Source organism: Mandrillus leucophaeus, unplaced genomic scaffold, assembly GCF_000951045.1.
Source record: "Mandrillus leucophaeus isolate KB7577 unplaced genomic scaffold, Mleu.le_1.0 Scaffold75, whole genome shotgun sequence".
In the NCBI taxonomy this organism is placed as follows: Eukaryota; Metazoa; Chordata; class Mammalia; order Primates; family Cercopithecidae; genus Mandrillus; species Mandrillus leucophaeus.
Window position 1 is genome coordinate 2,063,847 of NW_012108141.1, and position 17,996 is coordinate 2,081,842.

Consider the following 17,996-nt stretch of genomic DNA (forward strand, 5'->3'; position numbering starts at 1 on the left):
GCCAGGATGGTCTCGATCTCCTGACCTCGTGATCCGCCCGTCTCGGCCTCCCAAAGTGCTGGGATTACAGGCTTGAGCCACCGCGCCCGGCCCAGTTCAAACTCTTATGATAGATAAGGCCTATATTATTTGACACCAGATGACCTTTTCATATTTTTGCCTGTAAATGAGTGCCTAAAGAAGTTTCCCTGTGCTTCTGTATTTATGTCCATATTGTTTTGCATTTTAAACAATTTTTACTTTATATATTTTATTTATTTTGTTTTGCTTTTATTTTTAAATTTAATTTAATTTAATTATTTTATTTTATAATTATTTTATTCTGCGAAGCTTTTATTACAGGCAGATGGCAGGGGGCTCAGTCCTTCGCAGCTGCTTTCCTCATGGCGGTCAGGACGTTGCTCAGCTCCTCCTGCCTTCTCTTGGGGCAGATGATTGTCCCTACCCTTTTCTTGATGAATTTGAGGGCCCGTTTGACCTTGGAGACCTTCAGTAACTCCATGCCACGCCACTCGTTAGGGGTGAAGCCACACACCTCTGGGATCATGTCCCACACAAACTTAGTGTGTTTGGTCAGGCGCCCACGGTGGTTGTGCCTGGGCTTGCTCACGTTCTTGGTCACCTTGTGGCCCTTATTGAGGCCCACTATAGGGTAGTACAGAGTCATGGCTTCTGCCCTCCAATGGTGGCCATGGCGGAAAACTACTTTATAAATATTTTAGCACTGTTACTTAGTACGTGAAGTTGTATGAGTTGTGTTAGGGATCATAAAAAAAAGTGATCCTCTTTCCTCATGTGATAGTTTTACCTCTGAGATTCTACTTTGATGTAATTCCTATCTTTTTTTGTCTTTATCTTTTCCTGTTAAGCTTCCTAAATCTTTGTTTTAAGTGTGTCACTTGTAGACATTTAAGAAAATCATATCCAAGGAGCTTTCTAATGGGTAAGCTTAATAAAATACATTTACTGTTTAACTGGTAATCTGTAATTTTTAAAATGCTTCCTTGCTGATTCTTTTTGTTTTCTTTGATTTCTTTCTAACTTTAAATACGTTTTATTTAACTTTTTGAAGCATTTTTTTTTTTTTTTAATGAGATGCGTCTTACTCTGTCACCATTCTGGAGTCGAGTGGCACAATCACAGCTCACTGCAGCCCTGAACTTCTGGCCTCAAGCAGTCCTCCTGCCTTGGTCTCCCAAAGTGCTAGGATTACTGGGATGAGTCACGGTGCTTGGCCTTCCTTAAGTAATTTGAAAGGAATACACTGTTTTACATTTTGATATTCTTAAAATTCTTTAAAAAGATTTTTACTTGAATTTTTCTAATTATTCACGTCAACCATCAATAATATTTTTTTAGCTCCTATCTTTGTAACATGAGAAAATCACTGTAACTTTCTTTCAAGAATTTTTCTCCTATTTCCTAGTTTTACCAATAAAATTGGTATAATCTGGGAATTTATAGCTGGTTTATTACTTTTAGATTATTATTTTATCTTATTCAACTTTTTTTTGAGAATTATCATTTGTGTTTTATCTTTAAATTATATATTTATTTAGATATAATCCTGCATTTCAATTCTTTAACAACCATGACTAATCTTTAAAACCTCTGAAAGTCTTTACAGTAGTCACCCATTAAATGAGAAATTCTAGAAATAATTCGTAAGTTTTAAATTGTGCACTTTTCTGAGTAGCATGATGAAATCTCACATCATCTTGCTCCATGACTTCATCCCATCACATAGACATTTTATCATCTCACAGCATCACTAGAAGAGTGAGTATAGTACAGTAAGATATTTGAAGAGAGACTACACAGTCACTTAACTTTATTACAGAATACTGTTGTAATTGTTCTATATATTACTATTGATGCTGTTACTGTGGCTAATGTATAAATCAAACTTTCTTATAGGTATATATGTATAGAAAAAACTACAATACATACAGGGCTCAGTACTATCTGCAGTTTCAGGCATTCATTGGGGTCTTGGAATATATCCCCCAAAGATAAGGTGGGGGCCTAGTGTATTTTAATTAATTTCCAAGTAACTGGAATATTCTTTCCCTCTTTTCCATTAATTCATTTAACATATGTAAATAGAGACTAATTTTTCCTTAGGAATATGGGTAAAGTAAAAGGAATGTGTTTGTAGAGCTCATAAATCCTTATCTGCTATTATTTTTTAATGTTGCTTTTCATTTTCTCAGCATTAGAAACACAGTAGAGCATAGTTAATAGGGGAGGCTCTGAAGTCAGTCTGTGTTCAAATCCACACTCGATTATTTATTTATTTTTGAGATGGATGGATTCTTGCTCTGTAGCCCAGGCTAGAGTGCAGTGGTGTGATCTCGGCTCACCACAGCCTCTGCCTCCTGGATGCAAGCGATTCTCCTGCCTCAGCCTCCCAAGCAGCTGGGATTACAGGTGTGCACCACCACGCCTGGCTAATTTTTATAGTTTTAGTAGAGATGGTGTTTTGCCATGTTGGCCAGGCTGGTCTCGAACTCCTAACCTCAGGTGATCCTGCCGCCTCAGCCTCCCAAAGTGCTGAGATTACCGGCGTGAGCCACTGTGCCCAGCCCACATTCAATTATTTATGAACAAGTTACCTAAACTTTTTGAGGCTGTTTGCTCATCTATAGACTGGGGATAATAATAGTACCTTTTTTTTTTTTTTCCTTTTGAGATGGCGTTTCTCTGTGTCACCCAGGCTGTAGTGCAGTGGCGTGATGTCGGCTTACTGCAACCTCTGCTTCCTGCGTTCAAGCGATTCTCCTGCTTCAGCCTCCCAAGTAGCTGGGATTACAGGCATGTGTCACCACGCCCAGCCAATTTTTATATTTTTAGTAGAGACGGGGTTTCACCATGTTGGCCAGGCTGGTCTCAACCCCCTTTTTCATAGGGCTGTTATAAACTAGGTATTAAAAGAGGTAATGCATATTAACCATTTAGAAAAATATGTGGCACTTGAAATGTATTAACTGCTATTACTATTATCAGTGTCCTTTTCTGAATTGGCATACCACATCTAGCTTGTTTTCAGCTGTTTTTCAGCATTAACACAAACACAACCACTTAATAAAAGATTAGTTGACATTGTTATAGCATATAAAAATATTTTAAATTATAATAGCCATGAATATAAAAATAGCACACTAATCATAAAAATCACTTACAGAAAGTGCATGAATGCAATAGCATAGTTCAAATAATACAGACAATAGTGAGTATTTCTGCTTACTAGCTAAAGTTGTGTTGTCATATAGCTTTGGTGTAAGAGAATTTCTTAAATAAGGATTCTTAATTAATTTTTTTAAAAGACCCTGGAAATTGATATTATTAAACATATTTTTACATTATACTATTTTAAATAGAAAATAGACATAATTCAAATTTACATAAAACATGACTAAACTCTTCCTTTTGCCTTCACGTGTGAATTACTACTTAGTGGTGTAGAAAAACTGTGGATCACAATTTTCTCCTTCAGTACTCTGCTGGGAGTCCTGGAACGTATCCCCCAAGGATAACGAGGGGGCTACTGTATTTTATTTTCTAGTGTTTTATTTTCTTCCTTACTGCAAAGGTAATATCTGATATATTAAAAAAAAAATTAGAGCTGGGCATGGTGGCTCACGCCTGTAATCCCAGCAGTTTGGGAGACCGAGGCAGGCGGATCACTTGAGGTCAGGAGTTCGAGACCAGCCTGGCCAACATGGTGAAACCCTATCTCTTCTAAAAATACAAAAATTAGCTGGGTGTGGTGGTGCATGCCTGTAATTCCAGCTACTTGCAAGGTTGAGGCAGGAGAATCGCTTGAACCCAGGAGGTGGAAGTTGCAGCCAGCCAAGATTGCGTCACTGCACTCCAGCCTAGGTGACACAGTGAGACTCCGTCTCAAAAAAACAAAAAGCTAAACATTAGAACATATGTAATAAGAAGAACCTTACCACCAGAGATGACCACTATTTTAGTTTTCTTCCCTCTGGATGGATACACACATACACTGGATACACACACACACACACACACACACACATTTCACCTAATAAGTGCTATATCAGACTATATCAGGTTCCCCCACGCTGCCCCACCATGTGTCAGGGACTATAAAGATACTTCAGAAGGAGACAGAGGAGAAGACAGGGAGAAAAAAAAATTCTTCCTTTTCCTCTGTGAGGAAGACTACTGCATAATCTTCCTCACAGTGGCTGCTGCTTGTGTATGACCCTAGAGGAGGGGGCTATCCCTTGCCCATGTAGACACATCTTTGTCTGCTTTTCCTCAGAGCTAAATTAGTTTGAAAACTGAGGGAGGTTTATTTAGTTCTTCACTTCTTCAGGTGATAGATCCAAGATTATGCAGAGTAAGGAGAGGGATTGGTTTTGTGTTGTAACCTTTTCACTTCATCTCCTTGAACCACTAAGTAAGCCTAATTAGGCTTTAGCAGGTGCTAATATGGTTGCTTTCTCCTTCTATAACACTCTCTCTCTCTCTTTACTGCTCTTCCTGCCAGTTGTTCCTGCCTTAGAGTTTCCTGGAAAGCACTACTCTTTTCTATAGTAGTTCATTTGTTCATTTACTCATTCATTCAGCAAATGTTTATTTTAGATGTCTGTCACATGTCTGGCACTCTTTTGGGTATTAGAGATAGAACAGTGAACAAAACTCACCAAGTTCTTTCCGTGTGTTGCAAATTTCAGAACCTTCTGCCTTATTGTAGAAGTTAGTCTGCCTGATTTCTGCTGGCTCTGTAGATGTGTGGGGTCAGACGTGTCTTCAGGATTGTGACTTGTTCTGGCTCTATACTCTCTGACATCACATGAGGAAGATTACCTTCTTTCACAGCATCTCCTCATCTGGTGAGCCTGAGAGATCCCTATTTTTTATATTTGTATAATACGGTTTTTCTAGCATGGAATGCATTTTCCTCTCTTTTGAATCCTTTCCTTCCTTTTAGTCTTGATGTCTTGAAGTCTTTTTCATTACACCGTGGTGTCTTCTTGTCCTTTATACTTTGTAGAAATTACTGTCTTTTCTAACTTTATCCAGTAGAAATATAATGCAACGCATGTACATAATTTTAAATATTCTGATAGCCACATTTAGAAAGTAAAAAGAAACAGATGAAATTAATTTAAATATATTTTCTATAATTAAGCACAAAAATATATTATCATTTCAATGTGTAATCAACATGGATATAAAAATATTAAATGAAATATTTTACCTTTTATTACTAAGTCTTCAAATTGAACTAGCTACATTTCAGATGCTTGATAATATGTGTTTAGTGGCTACCATATTGGACAGTGAAGGTCTAGTTATTCATTTGGCATGTATTATATGCTGACTCCATACTTATTTTAAACTAAAGCTGAGGTTGGAGAGGCAGAGAGATAACTGTCAAACTCCTGTAAATTTCCCTAGTTGCTTTCTTCCTTCTCTAAGTCATTATATCTCATTGCTCTTTTTCTTTGATTAAATGCAGAAAAGATCAGATACATTCTCTGTGTTCTTAGTAGTGTTGACCTTTTTTGTTGTTTCCAGAATTGGACTATTTTATTTTATTTTCCCAGGTTCACCCACTAAAATAAGCTTTGCTTTTAATTTAAAGACGTAGGAGCATCCCAGGAAATGATGGAATACCAGTTTCCATAAGTAATCACTCTTTCAGCTTAAACAATCTGTAATCTGTGATTCTTCTGAAATTTTATTAATGCTCCCAAATTAGCCAATTAATGTAGAATTTTAAAATGTTTCCAAGTTAGAAGAGATTAATGTAAGCTATTTGAAAATAATTTCCAACTCACCATTCACCAGGTCTCTGAATAATATATTGCCTGACAAAAGGAAAAAAGGTAGTATCAAGGATATTTTGTTCAGTTAAGTTAGTGAAAAGTGGGTTACAAATGGATACTAATGTTTCCATTTATTATAAACGAGTATGATTTAAAAGAATCCTGTTTTGAGTGTTAGAAGGCAGGTGACTCACTCCTAGGGAAGAGGTTGCCAGGCATGTAATAGGCACCTAAAATAATTTAGATAGACTGAACAGATTAATGTAGAATCCTAAATTCTTAAAAGTACAGTAGTATAGTACCTGATGTTCTTTTATACAGGGACTTAGGCATGCCAATGAATTTAGGGAGCTGCCAGTGGATTTTTTTTTTTTTTGAGAGCTCTTAAATAGAATACTACTGTGAGTTTCTTATATTATTATTAAAATACCTGTCCCAGAAATTAGACAGATTCTGCAGGCTATATTCAAGGTAGCCATTAGGCACTGGGTAGGGCTCTATTTTTTCCCCCAAAACTTGGAGTAAATTGTATAAATAACATTCAAACCATTAAGACATTGAGGAATAGTGAATGTTTTATTGCCACTGAAAAGAGCTTCAAAATGACGATGAATTTTTGTTTTAGACCTGCTCTATCGCCCAGGCTGGAGTACAATGGCGCGATCTCAGCTGTCCGCAGCATCTGCCTCCCAGGCACAAATCATCTTCCCACCTCAGCCTCCTGAGTAGCTGGGACTATGGGAACACACCTCCACAGCCAGCTAATGTTTTTGTATTTCTGGTAGAGATGGGGTTTCACCATGTTGCCCAGGCTGGTCTTGAATTCCTGGGCCCACGTGGTCTTCCCACCTCAGCCTCCCAAAGTGCTGGGATTACTGGCATAAGCCACTGTACCTGGCTGACAATGAATTTTAAATAAGGATGTTTCTGAGTTTATGTTGTATCTCTTTTTTTTTTTTTTTTTTTGAGACAGAGTTTCACTCTTGCTGCCAGGGCTGGAGTGGAGTGCAATGGCGCGATCTCAGCTCACTGCAACCTCCGCCTGCTGGGTTCAAGCCTTTCTCCAGCCTCAGCCTGCCAAGTAGCTGGGATTACGGGCACCTGCCACCACGCTCAGCTAATTTTTTTTGTATTTTTATTAGAGACAGGGTTTCACCATACTCATGCCTGTAATCCCAGCACTTTGGGAGGCTTAGGTAGGCAGATCACCTGAGGTCAGGATTTCGAGACCAGCCTGGCCAATATGCTTTATCTCTTTCTGGGACTTTGACATAAGAAGAGATTTCCAAAGGTTGTATTCTGCTAATGTAGTCTGGTATTTGAGAATGAGATATAACAGCGCTCACATTTTATAAGGATGACTTCATCCTTGATATTTGCTACCCCAAACATTGCAGTCTCAAGTGCATGCACAAAAGAAGGGCAAGTTTTTAGTGACTACCCTATCACCATATGGACCTTCTCATGCTTGAGAGTGCCACTGGTGGCCATCTACCTTTCCTTGTCAGTATACATTTGGGGGATACAAATATAATTTTGTTACATTGATATATTGCATAGTGGTGAAATTAGGGCTTCTAGTGTATCCATCACCAGAATAATGTACATTGTACCCATTAAGTAGTTTGTCATCATCCACCACCCCCAACCCTTCCAAGTCTCCATTGTCTATCATTCCATACTCTATGTCTATGTGTACACATTATTTAGCTCCCACTTATAAGTGAAAACATGTATGTACCCAATTTCTTTTTTCTTATCTCTTTTTTTTTTTTTTTAAAAAAAAAAAAGAGTCTTGCTCTGTCACCCAGGCTGGAGTGCAGGGGCACGATCTCGGCTTGCTGCAACTCCTGCCTCCCAGATTCAAGCAATTCTCGTGCCTCAGCCTCCCAAGTTGCTAGGATTACAGGCCTGTGCCACTGCACCAGGCTAATTTTTGTATTTTTAGTAGAGACGGGGTTTCACCATGTTAGCAAGGCTGGTCTCAAACTCCTGGTCTTAAGCCATCTACCTGCCTCGGCCTCCCAAAATGCTGGGATTATAGACATGAGCCCTTGCGCCCAGCTGGTGTGTACCAAATTTCTGATGTTAAAGGAAAGGCAGTTATTTGTTCCCTGAAAGTTGAGCATAAAAAGAAGAAATAAGCTTTAGTTTCCAGTGGTTAAGGATTTGAAAAGTAGTTACTGGTAGTTCAATTTACTTTGCTTTTTAACTCTGCCTATTCATGCTGATCACATACAGGTTATCTCTATCTTGTTACTGGAATTGAATCGTTTCTCATTGGCTTAATTAAATTTATTGCACAGGAGGAGTCTTCCTGAAACATTTAAGCTATACCTGATTTATTAACTACGGCTCTGTCATTTTCTTATAAATTAATTAAGAGTTTGATCTACCGTTCCTCTTCTGAAAAGAAAACAGTGTTTCTCTACCTTTTTGGTAGAAGAGTTATTTTAAAAAACAGCTATTAATTGTCTCTTTTTTCAACCTGGCAAAGCACAGTATATAAATATTATTTGTTTTATCTCTAACCAAATTTAATTGCCTGGAATGTTACTTTTTACATTTAGTTAAGAAGCGGGGTCGGGGGACAGCAGCAATGAAAAACACAGGAATTCCTTTCTGGGATGAAACGGGAGTGAAAGGTGTCTCAAAGGTCTGACAGTGTAACTCCCAGACCCAAGCCTCCCTGGAAAATAGAAAATGCAAAAGAAGATTAGAGCAGAAGACTAAATGTGGAACAATTTGGGATAAATAATATCTGACGGTCCTGGTGAGAAAGCAATTAAGAAAGCTAGAGAAGGTGTCTAGAGCCCCATTTAATTTACATTTCACTGAGTAACAGGAGAATGCTTATTGTGAGACTTGTTAAAACTTGTATTTTGTTGGTAAAGTTTATCCTCTATTTCCCCATTGTGATTTGTAATAGTAACCCTTAGAAAATTTCAGAATAGGCTGGGCACAGTGGCTCACGCCTGTAATCCTAGCACTTTGGGAGGCCGAGGCAGGCGGATCACAAGGTCAGGAGTTCAAGACCAGCCTGGCCAATATGGTGAAACCCCGTCTCTACTAAAAATACAAAAATTAGCCGGGCGTGGTGGCGGGCGCCTGTAGTCCCAACTACTTGGGAGGCTAAGGCAGGAGAATTGCCTGAACCCGGGAGGCAGAGGTTGCAGTGAGCCAAGATCGTGCCACTACACTCGAGTCTGGGCGACAGAGCGAGACTGTGTTTAAAAAAAAAAAAAAAAAAGAAAATTTCAGAACAGCCAATGTTTATTCCAGGGACTGGATAAAAAGGGAGAAGCCTGTGCTCTTTTCTGCATTTAGCTGTGATAAACAGAATCTCTGATCTGAGGCAGTAACTGATGTCAGTGCAATAGGTAGCCAGCAGGTCAACTCCTGTCCCTAAGGATTTATACCAGATGAAGGTCTTGTGGAAACAGGAAAGGATAGAGAAGGAGGCAGTGAAACTACTTTAAGACTTCAGTGACAGTGCTGCTCCCTCAGTGCCATCCCTCTACCCCACTGCCTTTCTCCTTCTTTAGCTTTTGTTCTAAATAATTTTCTAGAGTCCCAGTAACCCTAAGTGTTATCTCTCTGCTCATTCTAGGTCCCTTTCCTTCCAGAACCCTTGAAGTTTGAGTTTACATTTTTGCAAGGATGCCAGGGATTAGCCCAGTTAGTAGGTCAAGCTTCTAAGGGTTAAATGAATGGAGGGAGACTTTTTACCTCTACCTGTGGGGTCTTCCCAGAATCTGATGAATATGCAGAGCCCAAAGCTGAGTCTGGAAAGTCAGAGAGGCCTGTGTAGATATTCTAAAACTAAGGACTCCAAAAATAGGTCTTAAAAGCCAGGAATCAAGGGTTAGGGGAAGAGAAAAAGAGTTGCAGGTTTAGAATAAGGGGGCAGCAGACCTGGAAATTGCCAAGAAGCAGCATTACAGCTTAATAGCATCAGAGTAATGGGAGGATGGGGTGGGAGTGGACGATGTGTGCGAAGAGACCAGGAAAGGTGCAAAGTTCCTGTTGCCTATAAGTCTGAGGAGGAGAAATAAATGTATTCCTGACATCTCATGTTGAGATTTAGAATACTTTTCTCTCTAGAAAAAAAATACATACTAGATTAGATTTCTAGGCTAGCCTGCTAAAATAGTTTCCTCATAATGAACTTGAAATACAGATTCTAAGTATCATGAGAAAAATCTTGGTAGAAAACAGTGGGTTATCAAATGAACTTTTGAATTAGTTTCCACTAATAAGAGGGGAATCACCTATCAATTAGAATTAAAGAAGAGTTAGCCATACTTTAGTATTTTATCATGGCTTACACATATTTATTAAGATTATTTACTATTCTTTAAAAAGTTTGAAAAATAATAGTGACACTTTTGAAGAGCATTGATTAATTATTTTATCAAATATCCCTCAATTTGTCTTATCTGATATTTTCTCATAATTGGAATAAGGTTTTGTATTTTTGGCATGAAAACTACAAAATTATGTTTTCTTTTCAGTATGTTGTATCAGGGTTCATAATATTGTTATGTGTTATTATTAGTGATGTTTACCTTGATTATTTTATTACATTTGCCATCTACTAGGAAATACCTTACAGGTTGGATGAGACTTAGGAGAAATAACTAAATGCAATGTGGGTTCTGATAGGAACCTAGAAAAAGGACATCAGTGGCAAAATTGGTGAAATTAAAATAAGGTCTAAAGTTTAGTTAACAATATTCCAATGTTCCAATTGGTTCCAAGTACCAATGTTCATTTCCTGTTCTAGATAATTGTACTGTGGTCATAAAAGATGTTAACATTAGGGGAAGAGGAGTGAAGGAAATAAAGGTACTATCTGTACTGTTTTCTGTAAATCTAATATTAACTCAAAATAAAAAGTTAAAAAATAATGCCATGTAACACTTACATAGTGCTTCCTATTTACCACATGTACTCTGCATCTATTAATTCTGGTTCCTTTCAACAACCCTGTGAGGGGAACTGCTGTTATCTCCATTTGTCATATGAGGAGACCTAGATACAGAGAGGTAAGAAGCATGTCCAATGTCACATGGCTGTGAATTGGTCACATAGCTAGAAAGTGGCTGAGTTGGGATTTGAACTGAAGCACTTTGGATCCAGAAATCAATTACAGCGTACTGGCTTTCAATGTGCTATATATGCACATAGTTTAAAAAGATTCAGTTATACTCTTCTCTGAAGCAATCTCTGTTACAAGTTTTTGGCTTTTCTTTTAATCCTTCAAGGAAGAACTTACTTTCGAACATTGATAGGAAGGCAACTCACTTTGGTTTTAATTTGCAATATTCAAAGCTATGCTATGGCCGTGTTTTAGTCTCTCTTCAGAATCTTCTCATGGCGTGCTAACAATTGTAGATAGCAACTGTGTTGGAAACTAGGGAATCCCATCTGATTGGTCAAAGTCTGCGAGTAAAGTGCTAATTGCTCATAACTACTATGTTATGATTAAGTACAGAATGATTAAGTAGACTCAAACTTCATTCGGAATTTAACCAAATTCTGCAGTTGCTCTCCTGAGTACTTTGATTAGTATGAATGCTTTTTTCATTTTACTATTGAAATTACATTTTTTAACTCAAAAACTGCCAGCTGTTGTAACAATGGCTTTGTTTGTAGTCTTTAAAATTGAAGAAAGAGTACGACGTGAATTACTATATATTAGACCTTTGAGAGTCTGAATGAATTGCTTGAGTTTGGTCTGATTAGTGTACCTAATGTAGAGACTGAGCTTCCTTAAATTGCCAGAGGTGTAAAGTTTCACAAGGTACTGGTTGCTGTAAAGGAAGACTGACTTTGAGTTAAATAGAAAGTTGATAAAAATGCATATATTGACAGTTACTGCCTCAGTAAGCTTTATAATTCTAGGAATCACTGCTGATTCATATGTTTAGATATACTCATTTCTATCTTTCTGTTTCCTAGGCCAAAAAGAAAAAAGAAAACCAATATTTAAGAGGTGAGAAAAGTAACAAGAATTTCCTATCTATTTATACACATACACACAAACACAAGCCTGTAGCCTTTGCTGCAGAAGCAGCTTGTCTTTCGTTCCATAGTTAGGGCATTTTTTTTTTCTGTGCGTTGAATTAAAATTTGTAAACAGCAGGAATTGTGGCTTGTTAAAAGAAAAACCTTAGACAAATTAAATTTAGTAGAGCTTAATTGAGCAAAGAATGATTTGTGAATCGGGCAGCCCCTGAAACAGAATAGAGAGGCTCCAGAGCTGCTGTGTGGTGAAAGAAGAGTATGGATAGAAAAAGGAAAGTGATGAAGAGAAAATGGAAGTGAGGTACAGAAACAGCTGGATTGATTACAGTTTGAAGTTTGCCTTATCTGAGCATAGTTTGAATAGTTGGCTGCCCTTGATTGGCCGAAACTTAGTGATTGGCACAAGAGTAGATTACAGTCTGTTTACACATCCAGTTAGGTTACAGTTCACTGTGTATGAAGAAACCTTTAGGTTATAGTTCACAAGGTATGGAGAAACCTTTAGATTGAACTTAAGCTGTATAAAGAGACAGCTTTAGGCTAAACTTAATTTAACAGACTTTTCGGTTGCCTTTGGATTGGTGGGGCAGGGGAAGAATCTAATAGCAGATATTTGCTTTGGAAGGTCCAAAGATCAGTTTTGTTTTCTTGCTGTCTTCTCGTTATTTTCTCTTGTTTTTTTTTTTTTTCTTTTTCTTTTTTTCTTTTTTTTTTTTGCGTAAGCTTTACTTGCCTCTCCAGTCCTTTTCTGTATCTTTACTTTTTGATTGACTATAATATGGAATTGAATTTTTTAAAAAAAAAATCTGTAAAATTTATTTTTAAAAGTTTATTTCTTGGTCTTGCATTTAAAAGGCTGTGAATTGAACCTTTCTTCTTTCTTTAACTTAAAAAAACCTGTAATTAAGTGGCTTTTTGCTTAAATATGTTCTCAACTGATTTTTCTCCTTGTAGGTACCTTAAAGGAAAAAGAAATGTACTTTCAGTACTCTCATTACATATTCAGGCAATCCCAATTTGTATGGACAACTCAATTGAAGTAACAAGTGACTCTGACAATTTAGAGAAATGAATTAGTAAAGTTTAGTAGCGTTAAGCACAGGAGGATTTACTTAAGAGAAAAAGCAGGCAAACTTTATAAACACAAGTTGGAGAACTATCAAGTTCGTACATGTCCGACAGAGATGAAGAATACAGAATAAACCACTGGCCAAATATAAGTTAGATATTTAACACTAACACATAAAATTAGCAAAGAGGATGTTGTGGGTTTATATGGAAGAAATCTGTTTGTGAGTCACTGGTTAGGAAATCAGAACCTACTTTCCTATAGATGTTAAATGGTGAGAGTCATTGTTCAGCCTGAGAGGTCCCTCCAGGGCAAGGAACCTTGTCTGATTTATCTTCCATCTCACCCTGTTGCCTGGCATGGAGTCAGGTCTTAATAGACTCATTTCCTTAGTTCTTGGCTTATAAAGTCTAATTAACATATAAGATACCCCAAATTCAAGCCTTTGTCCTGTTTTCTTCTTAACCTACTGATGTCAGATATTTTTCTATTTTGGAACATAATACTGTTGTGGAATATTGTGGAATCATAAGTTACTGATTAAGTTACTGATATCGTAAGTACATTGGTAATATATAACCAAACCCAAAGAACCCTTTTTATTTCGTATCAGTTTGATTTCTTCTGGCCTGTGACAATCAACTGTTTTCTCTCTCATGAAAGCCTCATGAAAATCTCTTTTCTTGAGGCTTCTTATTCTCCTTCTCAATCTCCTTCTTGGAATCTTACCTCTCTCTGCACCTAAATGCTAGTGTTCTTTAGGGTATTATGCTCTCTATCTGCAAGCTTACACACCTATTGGCTAACATGGTAGGCAGAATAATTATTCCCCAAAGATTTCCATGCCCTAATTCCTGGAATCTGTGAATATGTTATATTACATGGCAAAAGGAACACTGGACTTATACTTATGGACCTCAAAATACATATATATATATATATATATATTGGGTGGACCCAGTGTATAACATGGGCACTTAAAAGTGGAAGAGGAAGACAGAGCAGTCAGTCAGAGAGACGCAGGGGAAGAGGCAGGAGGTATTTGAGTATGAGAGAGATTCCACTTGCTGTTGTTGGCTTTGAAGATGGAGAAAGAGGACCACACACCAAGGAATGTGGGTGGCCTCTGGAGTCTGTGAATAACCCTCAGCTGACAGCCAACAGGGAAACACAAGTCTCAATCTTAAGTCTTCAAGGAACTGCATTCTGCTAACAACCTGAATGAGCAAAAAAATTGATTCTCTTTTAGACCCTCAGAAAGTAACTTAGCCCTGTCAACACCTTGATTTTAGCCTACAGAGATCTATGTTAGGCTTATGATTTGGGAACTTTAAGATAAGAAATGTGTATTATTTTAAGCCACTAAGTCATGATAATTTGCCACAGCAACAGTAACAAACTATTGCAGCTAATGACTCTCAAATTTAAATTACTATCTCAGATCTTTCTATGAACTATAGTCAGTTGCCTATTGAATAGCTTCTCTACAGTATCTGGCTGGGACCTCAGACTCGTTACATTGAGATGAAACTCTTTTCCCTAAAACCTGCTCATATTTTTTTCTTGATGTTGCTCCTAACCATTCAGACTCCTTAGCCAGAAATCTGGGGGTCAGTATAAACTCTTTTTCTCATATGCTATTTCTCTACACATCCCTACTCTATATAATTGATACCAAATCGTTTTGATTTGGAGTTTATCACTGATTTAGGTCAAGCTTCCACCACTTCTCACTTGGATTTCTCAGGTAATCTCCCAACACATCTTCCTGCCTCTGGTTAAAATGTCTTGGTAACTCATTCTTGTGTTCTATGAAAGTGACCTTTTCAATCAGATTATGTTTCTCCTCTACTTCATGGTTTCCCATTGCCATTTCAGTAAAGTTCCAATTTCTAAGCATTGCACACAAGGCTCTTTATGATCTGATTCCGCTTTCCTCCCCAACTCATTGTGTTCCTTAAAACATACCATGCTGTCCAGCTGTATTAAATGGCTTGCATTTTCTTGAACATGTGCTATGTATGCCATCAGTACCTTGTACATACTTTTTTATCTGACTCGAAGGCCCTCCTTTCTTTGTTTCCCTAACTCCTACTTCTTCAGTTTTCAACTGAATTGTCACTTTAGTTAGGGGCTCAGTAAATGTTGGTTTAAAGAGTAAATGAGAAGAATGCCGAAGAATAAGGATTGTGAACCACTGAAGTGGATTTCTGCACGAATTTCTGGAGTCTCTTTCCCTAAAGGGCAATTTTAGATGGCAATGTTTCTGGAATAGTTTGAGGGTAGCCTTTTGTCGGTTTTATGTAAATGCTAAGAAGAGAGCATTTGAGTTTGGTATTTGGAGTAGGAGTAGACAGGAACTCACTAAAGAGTTACTTCAGAAGAGAAAGTCATTATGGATGATGGTCTCATGTTCTTATCTGCAAGAGGGATTACCCCTTTTAGTTTTGCTTCCTATTTTTTAAAAGCTAAGATTTCCTGTTCCAGAAAGAGTGAGCTTACATTAAAAAGCATTAAGTATCTTTAGTTTTCTTTTAAATTTGACTTATGTTCTGATGATAGTTACTTCTTGGGGGTTTCCAACCTTGGGAAAAAAGTTAATAACATTTTTTTAGGTTTATTATGAGAACTATAGTTTAATCAATATAAAATGTACAGTGCCTTGTGTGTAATTAAGTAGTTAATAAAGGATATCTATAAATTGTTATAAATTATCATTATTGCTAAGCATTTAAAAATGATCCACCATTTTGCAGAGACTTAAACATCACCTATATCCAGAGTCCCTGCTGTGGCATGTTAGGTCACATGTTTGAAAATGAATGGAAATGGCAATTAAGGAGGAGCAAGGAACAAGTTTTTGTTTCCATTTAGTTGAAGGAAGCTTATCAAGGAAGAATCTTTGCAGCTCTTAAGGACAGAAGATAAATAAATTGGTAGCCTTAGTGGAGACAAAGTAGAAAGAGAGATAAATTCACAAAGATGAGGAGGTAGATAATGAAGGAAATGAAAGGTAAGAGGTTTACTTTTGAGGAAAAGAAGGATGGATAGTGGAGACAGAAAAAAAATAAGATAGGCCGGCATGGTGGCTCATGCCTGTAATCCCAGCACTTTGAGAGGCTGAGGCAGGCGAATCACTTGTCAGGAGCTCAAGCTCAACTGGCCAATATGGCAAAACTCCGTCTCTACTAAAAATACAAAGATTAGCTGGGCTACTTGGGAGACTGAGGCACCAGAATTGCTTGAACCTAGGAGGCGGAGGTTGCAGTGAGCTGAGATCATGCCACTGCACTCCAGCCTGGATAACGGAGCAAGATTCTGCCTAAAAAAAGAAAAAAAAGAAAAAAAGAAAAAGGAAAGAAAAGAAATAAAAATAAAAATAATAAGATATATAATTGTGAGCTATCACAAGAATGCCATTAAAACTGTGTTAGTTGGGGGAACCGCGAGCTCCTCGCGGCTGGGTGGGGACCGTGCTCGCAGTGGTGGCCTCCACCCTGGCCTCCCGCTTAGCCGAGGCTTCTGGAAGGGTCGCAGAGTGTCTGTTGATGCAAGAAGCCGGGCCCTGACTGGCGGGACAGATTCGCCCAGCCGCTCAGCAGAGCATCTGTAGGTCGGAAGTGGGGGTTGTATTGGACTATGCTTTTTGTCTAATGATGTTAGACACATTTGGCCCAGGAATTGCTAACAAACATACAGTGCAGTGGTGGCTTAAGAAGTTTTGCAAAGGAGAAGAGAGCCTTGAAGATGAGGAACGTGATGGTGGGCTGTGGGAAGTTGACAATAACCAATTGAGAGTAATCATCGAACTACATGAAAAATAACAGAAGAACTCAGCATTTACTATTCTACAGTCATTAGGGTCATTCGGCATTTGAAGCAAATTGGAAAAGTAAAAAAGTTTGATAAGTGGGTGCTTCGTGAGCTAAGCGAAAATCAAAACTATCGTTTTGAAGTGTAGTCTTGTATCCTACGCAACAACAGCAAACCATTTCTCAATCGGATTTTGACGAGCAATGAAAAGTGGATTTTATACGACAACCAGCTCGGTGGTTGGACCAAGAAGCAGCTCCAAAGCACTTCCCAAAGCCAGACTTGCACCAAAAAAGGTCACGGTCACTGTTTGGTGGTCTGCTGCCGGTCTCATCCACTACAGTTTTCTGAATCCTGGCGAAACCACTACATCTGAGAAGTATGCTCAGCAAATTGATAAGATGCACCGAAAACTGCAAGGCCTGCAGCCGGCATTGGTCAACAGAAAGGGCCCGATTCTCCATGACAACACCTGACTGCATGTGGCACAACCAACGCTTCAAAAGTTAAAGGAATTGGTCTGTGAAGTTTTGCCTCATCCACCATATTCACCTGACCTCTTGGCAACTGACTACCATTTCTAGCATCTTGACAACTTTTTGCAGGGAAAACGCTTCAACAGGATGCAGAAAATGCTTTCCAAGAGTTCTTTGAATCCTGAAGCAAGGATTTTTATGCTACCGGAATAAATAAACTTATTTCTCATTGGCAAAAATGTGTTGATTGTAATAGTTCCTGTTTTGATTAATAAAATATATTTGAGGCCACACGCAGTGGCTCACACCTGTAATCCCAGCACTTTAGGAGGCCGAGGCGGGCGGATGACGAGGTCAGGAGATCGAGACCATCCTGGCTAACACGGTGAAATCCCATCTCTACTAAAAATACAAAAAATTAGCTGGGCGTGGTGGTGGGCGCCTGTAGTCCCAGCTACTCGGGAGGCTGAGGCAAGAGAATGGTGTGAACCCGGGAAGCAGAGCTTGCAGTGAGCCGAGATTGCGCCACTGCACTGCAGCCTGGGCAACAGAGCCAGACTCTGTCTCAAAAAAAAAAAAAAAAAAAAAATTAAGTTTGAGCCTCGTTACAATGATTTAAAATTCGCAGTCTGGAAATTAACTTTTGCACCAACCTAATATTTCTATGGTAAATCCTTGCAAACATGAAAACAATGCATTTGGCCCAGTGCTTTGTGGTTGTGTACTCTTTTTCTTTCTTTTTTAAATAGATGGCATTGGCCAGGCATGCTGGCTCACGCCTGTGATCCCAGCACTTTGGGA

General features: G+C 38.3%; 2 protein-coding genes and 1 pseudogene across 2 annotated transcripts in view; 1 reads left to right on the forward strand and 2 right to left on the reverse strand.

Annotated features, from left to right (window-relative positions):
- The window catches only part of CXCL11 (chemokine (C-X-C motif) ligand 11), a 7,994-nt gene extending 3,016 nt beyond the window's left edge, over positions 1-4,978 (reverse strand). The window contains exon 1 of the mRNA XM_011966197.1: positions 4,680-4,978. The gene's annotated coding sequence lies outside the window, so the exon portion shown is untranslated. The remainder of the gene's footprint in view (positions 1-4,679) is intronic.
- The window catches only part of ART3 (ADP-ribosyltransferase 3), a 98,254-nt gene that overhangs the window by 26,564 nt on the left and 53,694 nt on the right, over positions 1-17,996 (forward strand). The window contains exons 2-3 of the mRNA XM_011966193.1: positions 11,175-11,254; positions 11,772-11,805. The gene's annotated coding sequence lies outside the window, so the exon portion shown is untranslated. The remainder of the gene's footprint in view (positions 1-11,174; positions 11,255-11,771; positions 11,806-17,996) is intronic.
- On the reverse strand, positions 359-667 carry LOC105529151 (annotated as a pseudogene).